At 41.0% G+C, this 15,406-nt stretch overlaps 1 protein-coding gene across 3 annotated transcripts in view; it reads right to left on the bottom strand.

Moving 5' to 3' along the window:
• Positions 1-9,153, bottom strand: part of g3bp2a (G3BP stress granule assembly factor 2a) — a 53,536-nt gene extending 44,383 nt beyond the window's left edge. For 2 of the 3 annotated variants that reach the window (XM_039750140.1, XM_039750141.1), the window contains exon 1: positions 8,886-9,151. The gene's annotated coding sequence lies outside the window, so the exon portion shown is untranslated. Of the gene's footprint in view, positions 1-8,885 lie in introns of all 3 variants that reach the window. The other variant, XM_039750142.1, reaches the window with a different exon arrangement.
• Positions 9,154-15,406: the final 6,253 nt, after the last annotated feature.

Genomic DNA, 15,406 nt, shown 5'->3' with positions numbered 1-15,406 from the left:
GGAGTTCATCAAGAACACGTGGACACAGTCGGAAACTTGTGAAGGGTAAATTTTGCAGAAACATTTGTAAGTTTTTCTCTACACAAAGAATGATAGACACTTGGAATAAGCGACCAAGTAGTGTGGTAGGCAGAAACTTTAGGGACTTTCAAAACTCGACTTAATGTTTTTTGGAAGAAATAAGTGGAGAGGACTGGTGAGCTTTGTTGGACTGAATGGTCTGTTCTTGACTAGAGTGTTCTAATGATCTAATTTGTGAATCAAGTTCAAATAACCCAACACAGAATATTTTATACAGTCTCTACTCTCTAAATACATGTATACTGACTCACCGACTCATCACTAATTCTTCAACTTCCCGTGTGGGTAGAAGGCTGAAATTTGGCAGCTCATTCCTTACAGCTTACTTACAAAAGTTGGGCAGGTTTCATTTCAAAATTCTACGCGTAATGGTCATAACTGGAGCCTATTTTTTCGTCCATATACTGTAATAGACTACAGCTCGATGGCTGTGGGAGGCGGAGTTGTGTCTCCCATCATCACGCCTCCCATGTAATTGAGTGCCTGCCCATATTAGGTAAATATTCGCGGGTCAAGGACTGTGCTTAGCATATTCATAAGTAAAAATACCTGAATCACAAACTGATGTTAATTATATTTTGTCCATGAATACTTAATTCCAAATAGTCTGTCCGCTTCCTTTCATAGCTTTTCCGATGGTTGTGCTGCATCCAGGCATGTAGTTTCATATTAAAGCATTTAACCAATCACATTTCAGCCATCATTTGTTGCCAGGCAGAGAGGACTTTACAATCCGTTGTGCAGGCACTCTAACACAGAATAAATGTTGATTAACCTGTTGCTTCAACCAATCAGATTTTGAGTTGGTGTCAGTACGGCCCTCTAGCAGGTGTACGGCGACGTCACCGTATTCAGACCCATTGATTGGATAGAAGCCGCAGGTTCGATTTTCAGCATTAGCTTCGATGGCGATAGAAAGGGACTTTTGGTGGAACTGAGGCTCACGGATAATCCGTACAACAGAGTGACTGAACTGTTTTTGAGGAAAGAGAGGAGGATGGATTTTGTTTACAAATAATCCGAATTTTTGGTGAGTAAAATGTTGCGATTTTCCTAAATAATAGTGCAAGTTTGAGTTATTATTGTTGTTTTTTGTGTGTGTCGCAGCTGTGGCTGCAGTAGAGAGGAACTTGTTGACCCCGGTTTGTCTGTTCAATAAAGGCATTTATTGTGGCTACAGGAGTTATCTACGATGCAGTGGCTCTTTAAACTGTATTTCTGCATATTAAGATGGTTTTTATAACCATAAATTCGTTTTTTAGGGGCGGGTTGATTCTGACGGAGCAGTACAGAAGGCCTAGGTGTGAGATGCATGGCCTGCCAATGGACCAGATGATACGTAAATTTAATGAACATTACAACCTGAAAATAAACAAAACTGCAGAGAGGCCCATGATTAAATGAATAGTAAAAAAGTAAGAGCGAAGCGACGGTGACTTATTGAGGCAGGCAGGCCAGAGCACAACAGCACGGGGCTCGATGTAGTACGCGTTATGTTGATCTAAAATGTGCGCTCAGATTGAAAAAGTTCTATTTGGATACAAGTAGGTTTTATTTAGTCGACAGAAATCTCTTTGGTAGGAATGCAAGTTGAATTTAGTCTTTACATTTCTATGGTGAAGAAAATTTATGCAATGACGACTAAATTCAACTTCCATTCCTACCAAAGAGATTTCTGCCGACTAAAAAATTACTTATATTTAAAATTTAAATAGAACTTGAACAGATATGATAGTTCATAATGCCCACGCAACACTACGTGCACGTAAGAGCGTTTTAACAAGCAGCGTATTGCACTGATACAAAACAGCCTGCCATTTAATTATTTAGGAATGGATAAATAAATTAAGAATTTGTACAAATAATGTTTTTCTGTTTTCTTTCTCGATGGATTCTGGCACCCCAGCAATAGCTGCTCGCACCCCAAAGGGTGTAATGTAATAAAATATATATATGTAATGTAAATAAATAAATAAAAAATATGTCATATTGTTCCATGCATGTTCATCATTCACACTGGTCAGCAATCGTAATCGTGATTTAAGTGCCTTTAACACCTTGGCTCAAAAAGATCAGTCCCACACAGACCTCTAGTTGAAGGTTTGTGTGAAGAGACACTTTAATAAATGGATAACAGAAATGTTTAGCAACAAATTACAATATTATAAATAATGTTGATTTCTGCTATAATTTGTACATTTAAAAAAAAACTACTGATACCATTTACGGGGCGGCACGGTGGCGCAGAGGTAGCGCTGCTGCCTCGCAGTTAGGAGACCCGGGTTCGCTTCCCGGGTCCTCCTGCGTGGAGTTGCATGTTCTCCCCGTGTCTGCGTGGGTTTCCTCCGGGCGCTCCAGTTTCCTCCCACAATCCAAAAGACATGCAGGTTAGGTGGATTGGTGATTCTAAATTGGCCCTGGTGTGTGGGTGTGTTTGTGTGTGTCCTGCGGTGGGTTGGCACCCTGCCCAGGATTGGTTCCTGCCTTGTGCCCTGTGTTGGCTGGGATTGGCTCCAGCAGACCCCCATGACCCTATTCGGATTCAGCGGGTTAGACAATGGATGGATGGATGATACCATTTACTGCAAAACAGCCTAGGTTACCCATGAATCCTTTCAAAATTTGTTTGAGTACAGTCCATTTATATTCAAGGTACATCACAAAAGGGGCTAAAATGTTTGCTACGACTGCTTGCACCTGTAAGCTCCAGAATTCTTGTTAGAAAAGAACTGGCCTGAACCTTAGTAATTATGTCATCTAAGGCCAAGTGAAAGCTGCATTTAAATCTGGTCATATTATTCAAATGTGGGTAATGTGTTTTTATTAACCAACACTCCACTGTCTCCAAACACACAGCAAACAACTCAAATGCAGTGCTGCAGACTCTGCGGCAGCCAACACATTATCTACAGTCTCATACGAGCAGCCACATACTTCCACTAAAAAGCAGCATCTTTAGCTGTGCCACACGTGTGCGAGTTTTAAAACATCAACTTGTAAATATCTTTGAAATGAACATGGAGTATATAGCGGCTTATGATTGACAACTTCCTGCAGGTAGAGATAGAAAAATCGAGACCCGTGAATTGCTTTCTCCATTTGTAGATCTATATCTCAATATATCTATATCTAGAGAGAGAACCTCACTGACAGGAGATCACAGGCCTTGCTTCCTGTATCTTCAGTGCATGGAGATTGCAAAGTGCTCTGATTAGCAAGAAAAGCACTGTATAAATGTAAAAACTTTGATACTATTAATGATAGCAAAAGGTATGATCAAAGCCCTATGCGGTACCCCCCAATGCTTCATCAGAGCTCCACAGAGCAGCCCACAGTCCATGCAGATTGCTTCTCTTTCTGCACCTTTAAATCTCAACTGAAAACTTTCCTCTTCTACAAACTTTTGTCATCTGTGTATTTTTTTTTAATTTACTCTGTATGTAAAAGTGACCTCGGGTTTGTGAAAGGCACTCTATAAATGTAAATTATAAATGGACAACAAACTATCCAACCAATAAAAAAAGTTGCTTGACAAAGTCATACAAGAGAAAAACAGTAAAACCTAGCAACACACTGAATGTAGAAATGCAGCACCACATCAACTAAAACTTTCAATTATGAGAATTCAGTCCATATTACCATTCAAAGGTAATAAATGACAATTGAAATTACTTAACAACCCAAATATTTTTTTTGTTCCACGAGGTCCTCTTGCAGATGCCCATTACTGTACAGTGAAAGCATTGATTCACAGATAACAGCAGCTCATACACACTACTTATTAGGGTGCAATACACGAGAACACACACAAAGAATCAGCATTCTCCACAAAGATGAAACTTTATTGCATAAAAATGGAAAAAATATATATATATATATATATATATATATAAATGAATACAAAGCACTGCAATATTACCAGGCATCAGTAGGCATATTTTCAAACATAATATTTCCTACTTAAACTACCTGGCAAAACAATTCTTTACAGCCCATCACTAGCACACACTCAGACCAAGGCTTTAGAACTGGGCCAGCATTGTTCACAGGGCTAACACCATTTTCTTTCTTAAAGTAAAATTGACAAAAGACATCATTAAAACTACTTAAGGCAAAAACATTTAGTTTGATTAAAGATATTTAATATAGTTTAAGAACAAAAATAGACGCTTAGGAAGTGCAAGATACTTGTGTGTTTATTTCGAAGTAGTTCAGCTATTGGCACTTTTTTTTATATATATATATATATATATATATATATATATATATATATATATATATATATATATATATATATATATATATATATATATATATATAACCCTAACCCTAAATATATAATCGGCAGACAATACTTTGGCTCAACCTACAACACTAATAATATTAGCTAATGTGTTAGCAGCAGTACGCACTACTGCTTAAAGCCACAGAATCTGTTTGCTGTTTTGTTAAGTGACTAAGTGCCCAACAAGATACAAAGGATATTTAATAAACACTACAAGGCTCAATTATTTGGCTATGCTTGGATTGCAGTTCAACTTGACAAGGAAGGTTGGTTTTGAAACACTTCAGACACAGGAAACAAAAAATGTCTCGTCACTTAGATTAAGCACCCTGTAAGATGATTCATTGTTGGGAACAATGAAATACAGGTAGATAACCTTCAAGAGGAAGTTTTAGGTAGAAATGTAAAAAATGGAAAACTCCAAACATCACTAAGCGACACCTGAAAGTTGATTGCATATTGTATTGTACATTCTACATTATAACCAGCTCAATGTTTCGTAAAGGTTCAAACAAATGTTCAGCAGCAAACATCAGATACTTGGCACTAAGACACAGACAAATTGATTTGAAAAGCCCCGTTGCAAAAAATGTTTTCAAAGACAGAAGGTATTCAAAGTCATTTCAGCTTTTACTGGATCATGTGGCACCAATATTTATATTTTGGTAATATTTAACTATTTAAAGCAAAATAAGAACATGTTAAAATTAATCATGAATGTGTAATATTGTCATTGGTATATTTGCCCAAATGTATAAAAATGACCCGGTTGTTGCCTATAATCAATCAAAACTGAAATTTAGAACCCACATCTTGTAACAAACAGCTTTCAGTTCAATCTGACCACTGCTTTCCCCAAATTTAAATAACCTCCCTGGCTATTTTTAGTTAGACTTTATTTACATAATCTTTATCGAGTCAATGACAGTCGTATTTCTATAAACGATGGTTAGTCATGTAGCCTGACAAACTACTCGGTATGACCATTCTGCCACTTGCTTTTGTCGTAAGAGGGCTCATGTGTACACAAGAGCCGAAAACCAATGACCCCTCAACCAGAAACACAATGCACACAATACAACTACAAAGAATAAGGAATGTGGCAGATATTTTGGACATCGAAAACAGGAGAAATTGGAGAGATTCCCCTCTCTGATGTTGCATGTTTTATGCAACACGAAAAAATTGGAGAGCCTATATAGGAGCACGGCATCAGTCAGAGAGGATGCTATTGCTGTCATAAAATGGGGCAAGCTTGGAATACTTTACTGATGTGAAGCCATACTGGACATTTGTCACAATATGTTCCTATTTGTCGTGCTCTACAATTCTGACAAGTGATCAGACATCCCCAAAAACGACAAGATCGGCAACAGCAGTCATCAAGTTTGACATCCCCTCCAACCTGAAGTCATGTCAAGAGAAGCAGGCTTTACTTGAATCATCCAAACGTTTACAGCTAACACGTGTAAATACTTTGAAAGGTCCAATTCAAAATTTGGCCCCATCAAAATACTTACTTGCACGCACACTCATCACAAACCTTCTGTATATTGGGGAACCGGGAAGTTCACTTACAAAAGGTTAAAATTATACTGGTGTGAAATACCAGACTGCTCCGACAGTCCTATACAAAGCTCTTCCACTGACTTGACTGCTGTATGTGGATAGAAAGCACATTACCAATTCCACTCATGGCGATCAGTGATGGAAATGGCTCTGGCTTCAGCATGAAGCAAGTAGCTTCTATTATGAGGTTATGAAAAAGAAAAAAAAGTCTGTGCCAAGTAATACTGCATTTTAAGTTTACATATTTTAGAAAAATAAAACTATTAATCATTGTAGACAATTTTACAATACTTAAATAGTGAACATCTTTAGTCATCAAAAGATATCTGCAGTGACAAATTATGTATTTTGGCAATTACTTGTAATTATTCCTAAAAATATCAACTCATGTTATGAATAAGAGCCACTAGAACAAAATAAAATGAAAAGACGTGAAGTGTTCAAAATGGCTGAATTTAATATGATTTCAAAATATACAGGTGATACAACAGCACTAGCAGCAAATCTGCATTTCGTAACAAATTCAAGTTAAATGACAAGACAACAGCAAAAAGTACTGTGGGGGGAGGCATCATGGTCCATATGAGTGGGCCCTCGCATTCTTGGGGTTTCTCGTTGGATTTTGAAAGAATAAAAGGTCGAGAACCACTGGTGTAGATGGTCTACGGTACACTGGGTCCTGAACACTGTCAAATGATGAAACATCTAAATAACTCACTGTATCTACCTTTTGACGGACTGTACTTGTTAGAAGTCTGTATCTTTGTGTTCCTGAGAAATAAGCATTGTACAGAATATGTATGAGGGAAATGTGACAGTGGTGAGGTCTGCGGTAGGAGTGACAGGTGGGATTTCTTATTTGCAATGGTGATGAACAGGCTGACAGACGAGATTAGACAGGAGTCCCATTGGACTATGTTTGCCGATGACATTGTGATCTGTAGCAGGAGCATGTTGAGGAGACCCTGGAGATCTGCTCTAGAGAGGAGAGGAATGAAGGTCAGTAGGACCACCATGACAGAACATGTGTGTGAAGAAGAGAGGAAGGTCAGTGGAATGGTGAGGATGCAGGGAGTAGAGTTGGTAAAGGAGTTAAAATACTTTGGATCAACAGTACAGAATAATGGAGATTGTGGAAGAGAGGTGAAAAAAAAGAGTGCAGGCAGAGTAGAATGAGTGTCAGGAGTGATTTGTGACAGACGGGTATCAGCAAGAGTGAATTGTAAGGTATACAGGACAGTAGCGAGACCAGCTATTTTAGATATGCTGGAGGTGGCAGAGTTAAAGATGCTAAAATTTGCATTGGTTGTGAAGAGGATGGACAGGATTAGAAATGAGGACATGACAGGGTCAACTCAAGTGGGATGGTTTGGGGACAAAGTCAGAGAGGCCAGATTGCATTAGTTTGGCCATTTGCAGAGGAGAGATGCCTAAACTGGGAAAGAATACAGCTGCCAGGCAAGAGGAAAAAAGATGAAGGCCTAAGAGAAGGTTCATGGATGTGGCGAGAGGGGACATGCAGGTGATGGGTGAGACAGAACAAGATGCAGAGGACAGGAAGAGATAGTAACAGATAATCCGTTGTGGCAACCACTAACGGGAGCAGCCAAAAGAAAAAGAATCTGCGGTTGTTTTGCAGCTGTATGCATCTAAATCTCCCCTTTACCTAATATTTTCCTATCACTAGCTAATACTTGAATATTTAAAATTACAGTACATTAAATGGCTCCTCCTTACTATGAAGTTAAAACAAACGTGATAACGTAAAAAACGGACACAAAGTGAATAATAATCTTGAGTATGACGTTGTTGAAATAGATCACCCCAAACGATGATCTCGAACACGGGACGGAAGGCGCATGGCGTAGATTCAGTTTACTCTGAAAGGAGAAGGCCTCTCTAAAATACACCGCACAAAACACACAACACGAGGCTCTGCCAGGAAACCAGGCACGCATCTGACTATATAAGAATGCGCGCACACGCGCCGGGCAGGCGCGCGACATATAGGCCTCGGCTGGGATTAGAAGCAGCCGTCACACAAACAAGGACATCGTGAAAGCCGCTCACACTGTCCATTATGCTCGGGGAGCCTTAATTTAGGGGGCGAAATGCTGCTGCAAATCTGGCACCATCTATTAACACAAGTCGATTTTCTCTTATGCTAGAATCAAAAAGGACACCCTGCTAAACACTCAGCCGCAAGAAAACGAGCTCGCCCGTTTAAAAAATAAATAAATCAACTTGACCATCCAGTCGCCCTCTGAAACGTTAAGCTTCGTTTCCAGGCGCTCAATTCCAGGCACACGCCACTGGGCTTATCCCCCCACAGCCACACAATGCAATGCTTTCCCCTCTCTTCCCGGGTGTACAACCACGACTTCGAATTAGAAGCCGTGGACGACGCCAGCTCGCAGGTGTGTTCCGCGACTCCCATCAGGGCGTCAAGAGGAGCTTCGGGGACGCGCTGAACCCATGGCGGCAGTGGCGTCGATCGTTATACTGACGAGACCTGCGAGCGGATCGGTATCCGATAAACGCTGGCTTGCGCCAAGCTACGTTTCCTTCTTGTCCGAATCACAAAGGAAAACGCAAATTCAGGAAAACGTGCCAAGCACGAACAAAACCCCGGACACGAGCGTGTCGAGTTGTGGTCGTGAAGGCCCTTCGACGCCCGGGCTCACGCATTACATACAAACCCGGAACAGAGGCGCGCGTGACGAAGACGCCGTGCAAAACGGGTTTGGGAAAAAAATTAAACAAACCGAAAACAAATGAGTACAGCAACTAGCAAGGTTAATTCAGTATCGTTACGACCAAACTTCACCACACGCGTTTACTCCACCATAAAACGAAACTCCCACCCGCGTAGTGGCAAGGCGGACTACCACAAAGACGAAAGCGCGCTTTTATAAAAAGCGACAGAAAAGCCACCGCGGCCAGCACTCACCTCGAGTCTTCAAACACCGTGGAGAAACCCGACAGGAGAGGCGCCGCGAACTTCTAGGACTCGGATTAGCTGTGAGGTCTTACTTCTGCTCTCTTTTCGCTTCTATTCGGTATTGCATTGAAAATAATGTGTAAAATATGAACGGTATTATAAGTCCCACCTTTCACGAAGACTCTGTGATGTTCGTTTTATCACAGAAAGGGATTTAAAGAGACAGATCTGTCTTATTGTCTCACCCCTGCTCTTCAGGGCAGGGAATCCCCGTCACGGCGCGAACAGCCAATCGGGCGACCGTCATCAACAATAGCTATTGTGACGTCAGCGCGCTCGCTTTCCCGCCCGCCTCTCGCGCCGCCGTTTCCTGTGGAGCGGTGCACCAGAGAAAACGTCCGTGCCGCTGCTGGATAACCAGGAAAGGAGCGAAGTCAGCGAACATCGAAATTCAACAGGATTTTACTCGAAGCTCCATTCAGTTATTTTTGAACGTTTGGGTGGTGTACACTTTTTTTCTTTCGAGCTGAAATGCCGAGTAAACCTTCCTCATTTCCTCAAAATGTACCTTGGTATCTGAAATGTAACTTTACGGCACATAAGTATACATTGCTCATAAACGTGAATCGTTTGTTATCAGAATCTGGATGGACAAAGGCATCTTGGTCTAATCTGATCTAAGAGAAACTTGTTTCTGTTTGGTAAAGAAATAGAATTTGAATTGTTCTCCAAATACATATCATCCAAAGTAATACAAGGATACGTGTCTGTGTGTGTTTAGTGGACTGTTGTTTGTTTTATCCAGCCCGCTATATCCTAACTACAGGGTCACGGGGGTCTGCTGGAGCCAATACCAGCCAACGCAGGGCGCTAGCCCACCGCAGGGCACACACTAGGGACAATTTAAGATCGCCAGTCCGCCTAACCTGCATGTCTTTGTACTGTGGGAGGAAACCGACACAGACACGGGGAGAACATGCAAACTCCACGCAGGGAGGACCCGGGAAGCGAACCCTGGTCTCCTTACTGCGAGGCAGCAGCGCTACACGCCGTGCCCCCCATTGTTAGTTTTATTATTTATATATTATTTATATATTTCTCTTCCTCTCTCCCTCAAAGGTTCTATAAAGTTCACCTTGGGGGCCAATAAAGTACATCTAAAGAATCACAAACCTTTGCAGTGATAAAATGCATTGCATGTGCCATTCCAGCAGATGCCCCATCCCAAACACTAACAATCTTATGAATCCCATGCCAAATGGCGTATCATAGAGACATACACATTGCATTTGGTATTCCAACAGATGGTGCATCACAAATATTTCTAGCAATAAAGTGCTTTGGAATTTGTTTTTCCAATAGATGGCACATCTCAGACATTAACACTGATTTTACAAATCCAATACCAAATGAAAGGCATCCAATTTCAGAGCCACAGCAGAAGCCTACAACAGTGGTTCCAAGGCAAAAGTGACATCACCACATATCTTTAGTACACGCTAATGACTCCATTATAAACAAATGAAATTCTTTCACCAGGATAGATTTACCTGATTTACATAAAATAATTTCTCAACTGCGTCCTTGACTCAATACCGACAAGTTTTTTCAAAGAAGTATTGGGCGTGCTAATTGATGGCATTCTTGACATAGTAAAGTCGTCATTAGATACGGGGGTCTTCCCAGACTGTCTTAAGACCGCTGTAGTTAAACCCCTGGTCAAGAAAAATAATCTTGGCTCCTCTGCTTTTGAAAATTTTAGACCCATCTCTAACCTGCCTTTCTTAAGTAAAATCCTAGAGAAGGCAGCCATTATGCAGCTTAATGATCACCTCAATAAACCTGCTATTCTTGATAAATTTCAGTCGGGTTTCAGAACAAATCACAGCACAGAAACTGCACTTGTTAAAGTAGTAAATGACTTGCGGGTGAATGCAGACAGAGGCCATTTATCTGTTCTCATCCTCTTAGATCTGAGTGCTGCATTTGACACCATTGATCATAATATTCTTAGAAATCGACTTAGTCAATGGGTGGGCCTCTCTGGCAGGGTCTTAAATTGGATTGAATCCTACCTGGCAGGTAGAAAAATCTTTGTTAGTTGTGGTAATCACATCTCAAAGACACATGATATTCTATATGGTGGTCCACAAGGCTCTATCCTGGGTCTGCTGCTCTTTTCGATTTACATGCTTCCGTTAGGTCAGATTATCTCAAGGCATAACGTGAGCTACCACAGCTATGCTGATGACACACAGCTGTACTTATCAATAGCACCTGATGACCCCAACTCTCTTGATTCACTGATACAATGTCTCACTTGTGTTACCAATTGGATAAGTCGTAATTTTCTCAAACTAAATGGAGAGAAAACAGAAATTTTAGTGATTGGCAATAATGCTATATAAATGCAAATAATTATTATAATTAATGGATATAATGAGGTTATTAGAAATAAACTTGATGCATTAGGAATTAAAAGTCAAGACGGAGGTAAAGAATTTAGGGGTAATTATTGACTCTAACCTGAATTGTAAATCACATATTCATCAGATCACTAGGACAGCATTTTTTCACTTAAGAAATATAACAAAAGTTAGACCTCTTATATCACTTGAAAGATGCTGAGAAATAAGTTCACGCTTTTGTCTTCAGTCGACTAGATTACTGTAACGCACTCCTCTCAGGACCACCCAAAAAAAGACATTAATCGATTGCAATGAGTGCAGAATGGAGCTGCTAGAATCCTAACTCGGAAAAGAAAATCTGAGCACATCACCCCAGTTTTGATGTCACTACACTGGTTACCTGCGGCATTTAGAACTGACGTTAAAATACTGCTGATGGTTTACATAATCTGCTCCATCTTATATTTCGGAATGTCTGACATCTTACACTTCAAACCGTAACCTGAGATCTTCAAATGAGTGTCTGCTTAGAATTCCAAGAGCTAAACTTAAAAAAAAGTGGTGAGACGGGCGGCCTTTTACTGTTCTGCCCCTAAAATCTGGAATAGCCTGCCAGTAAGAATTCGCCAAGCTGATACGGTGGAGCACTTTAAAACACTGCTGAAAACACATTACTGTAACATGGCTCTCTCATAACTTCATCTTAGTTAAATCCTGAAGCTCTGTGTATTCAATTAATTATCATTACTATTCACGGTGGCTGCAAAATTCCGTACTAACCCCAACTCTCTCTTCTGTTCTTTTTCTGGTTTTCTGTGATGCTGATCTGCATCACCACCACCTGATCAAAGCACCGTGATGTTCCTACATTGATGGATTAAAGGCCAGAAGTCCACATGACTATCATCATTAAATTCTTCCATCTGAACCCTGAATACAATGAGGACTGATTGAGGTCATTTATGTGAGGTAGAATGCCTAGAGGGGGCTGGGTGGTCTCGTGGCCTCGCACCCCCTGCAGATTTTATTTTTTTCCCCATCCATCTGGACTTTTTTTTTGTTTTTTCTGTCCTCCCTGGCCATCAGACCACCTTACTTTTATTCTATGTTAATTAGTGTTCCCTAATTTTAATTATTTATTTTGTCTTTTTTCTCTTTCTTGAACCTGGCCTGGAACCCCTGCAGATTTTATTTTTTGTTTTCTCCAGCCGTCTGGAGTTTTTTTTCTGTTTTTTCTGTCCACCCTGGCCATCAGACCTTACTCCTTTTCTATGTTAACTAATGTCTTATTTTAATTTCTTATTTTGTCTTTTATTTTTCTTTTTTTCATTATGTAAAGCACTTTGAGCTACGTTTTGTATGAAAATGTGCTATAGAAATAAATGTTGCTGTTGTTTAATCTCTAACCATAATTTACCCCCAATCTTAACCATTTATACTCCATGCTAACCCCACCATCCCGTAACCTTAACATCCAGCATGTAGAACTGTGGTGATGTGGCTCTGCAGATGGATATTATTGTACTAAATGGCATATATAAGAACACATGCATTGCATTTGCCTTTCCAATAGATGATACATCCGTCCATTTTCTAACCCGCTGAATCCAAACACAGGGTCACGGGGGTCTGCTGGAGCCAATCCCAGCCAACACAGGGCACGAACCAATCCTGGGCAGGGTGCCAACCCACTGCAGGATACACACAAACACACCCACACGCCCTAGCCAATTTAGAATCGCCAATCCACCTAACCTGCATGTCTTTGGACTGTGGGTGGAAACCGGAGCGCCCGGAGGAAACCCCCGCTATATTCTGCTGGTGCCAATCCCAGCCAACACAGGGCACAAGGCAGGAAACAAATCCAGGGCAGGGCACCAGCCCACCACAGAGTGGGCACACACACCAAGCACACAGTAAGAACAATTTAGGACCACCACAGTCCCACATGTCTTTGGACTGTGGGAGGAAACCCACGCAAACTCCGCGCAGGGAGGACCCGGGAAGCTGTGAGGCAGCAGCGCTACCACTGCGCCACCGTGCCACCCTAATGATACATCACAAACATTTTAATAATAAAATGCATTTGTAATTCCAACAGATGGCACATTCTAAACATTTTAATAATAACATTCTTTGCATCTTCCATTCCAATTGATGGCATTTTTATTAATGCATTTTATCACTACACATTTGTTATGCACCCTCTGTTATAATGACAATTGCAAAGCCTTTTTTATTACATAGACCACAAAATACATCTATACTAATAAAAGGCAAAGCCCTCACTCACTCACTCACTCACTCACTCACTCACTCACTCACTAATTCTCCAACTTCCTGTGTAGGTAGAAGGCTGAAATTTGGCAGGATTATTCCTTACAGCTTATTTACAAAAGTTAAGCAGGTTTCATTTCGAAATTCTATGCGTAACCTTCATTACGGTTAATAACGGTCGACAACGTCCACCATGTTGAACTTTCTTATTCACGGCCCCATTTTCACGAAATTTGGTAGGCGGCTTCCCTGCGCTAACCAAAACCATTGTACGTACTTATTTCAGTGGTATGACACCACTGTCGGCTGCCATATTGAACTTTCCAACGTCACTAATTCTCCAACTTCCTGTGTAGGTAGAAAGCTGGAATTTGGCAGCTCATTCCTTACAGCTTACTTACAAAAGTTGGGTAGGTTTCATTTTGAAATTCTACGCGTAACGGTCATAACGGTTTACAACATTCCCCATGTTGAACTTTCTAATTTATGGCCCCATCTTCACGAAATTTGGTAGGTGGCTTCCCTGCGCTAACTGAAACCGATGTACGTACTTATTTCGGTGGTATGATGCCACTGTCGGCCGCCATATTGAACTTTCCAACAGTCTTTGTTACTTATGGGCCCATCTTCAAGAAATTTGGTACGCAGGTTCCCAACGCTAACTGAATCCAACTTACATACATATATACGTCCATAGCCTGCAGCTCAGTCACCGTGTGAGGCGGCGTTGGGTCCCCCATCTTAACACCTCCCACGTTGTTGGCTGCCTGCCTATATAAGGCCGTCCGTCGCTCCAGTCTCTACATTCCCTTCCTTGCTTCGCCACGGTATTCATGTCTCCCTGCTGAGAACTACAGCCTTTTAATTTAATCCACGGCTTCTCCGCTGTTTTATTGTTCATTTATTACGATTATAGTTATTGTGTAGGTATTTTAGACTTACTTTACATTGTTCAGATACCCATTTCCTTTATCGTTCCAACCGTACCCCCATTAACATGTCTATCAAGGTGATCACCATCGATCAAAGAACTGTCACTTACCGAGTGGTTTCCATGCCCAGAGATGCCACCTGCCTTTTCCATTCTCTGTGTTACATATTGCACGGCCATATCAGGCTCACTCTTGATATCCATTGTGTCTTATGTATTGAATGACTGGACAGGTTCAAGGTGTGGACTGATGACGGCACAGGAGATAATTAGACTACACAGGAGCACTAGAAGAGTCAAATGCTTAAGCCCTTCACCTATGGATCTGCATGTGAGTTGATGGCTGCCTCTGAATTGTTTGGTTGTCGCTTTCAAGTGTACCGAAATGGCCAAATATTTTACACCTTTGGACAACCGCCAATGCCTCTTAAACATCTTAGACTGACAGGTGACGATTTGAGTAGTGGACACTTTGATGTTTATGAATGTTTAAACTCTCAAAAGCTGGATGTGAAGTTATCAATGAAACTGGTTGTGTGCTTACAACGCTTGACAGATGCCGAATGTCACTTCAACACAAGTCCTACAAATACTGTCGTCATTGAAACAAACCATGAAACTCAAACCGATTACGACAGCAGCAATCTAAGCTGTGAGATTTGAGACAAGATTACTGTTCACATGGCCGACTGTACGTTACATGATCAGAGTAAGCTCAGCGCACAGCTTGGTCAGATTACAACCGGAGGGCCGAACTCACAACGTGGTGTACAAAGAGATCCTTAACAAATAATTATTGGTATATTTTCCCTCAGTGTAAAAATGTTTAATTTTCTTCTTAATAAAAATTTTAAGGCAGTACTTCGCCGCTGCAAAGCGCGGGTATTTTGCTAGTTCCAAATAAAGTACACCAG

The sequence above is a fragment of the Polypterus senegalus genome, chromosome 4, assembly GCF_016835505.1.
Source record: "Polypterus senegalus isolate Bchr_013 chromosome 4, ASM1683550v1, whole genome shotgun sequence".
Classification (NCBI taxonomy): Eukaryota; Metazoa; Chordata; class Cladistia; order Polypteriformes; family Polypteridae; genus Polypterus; species Polypterus senegalus.
Note: the sequence above shows the minus strand (reverse complement) of the source record. Positions and strands in the feature narration are given on the sequence as shown.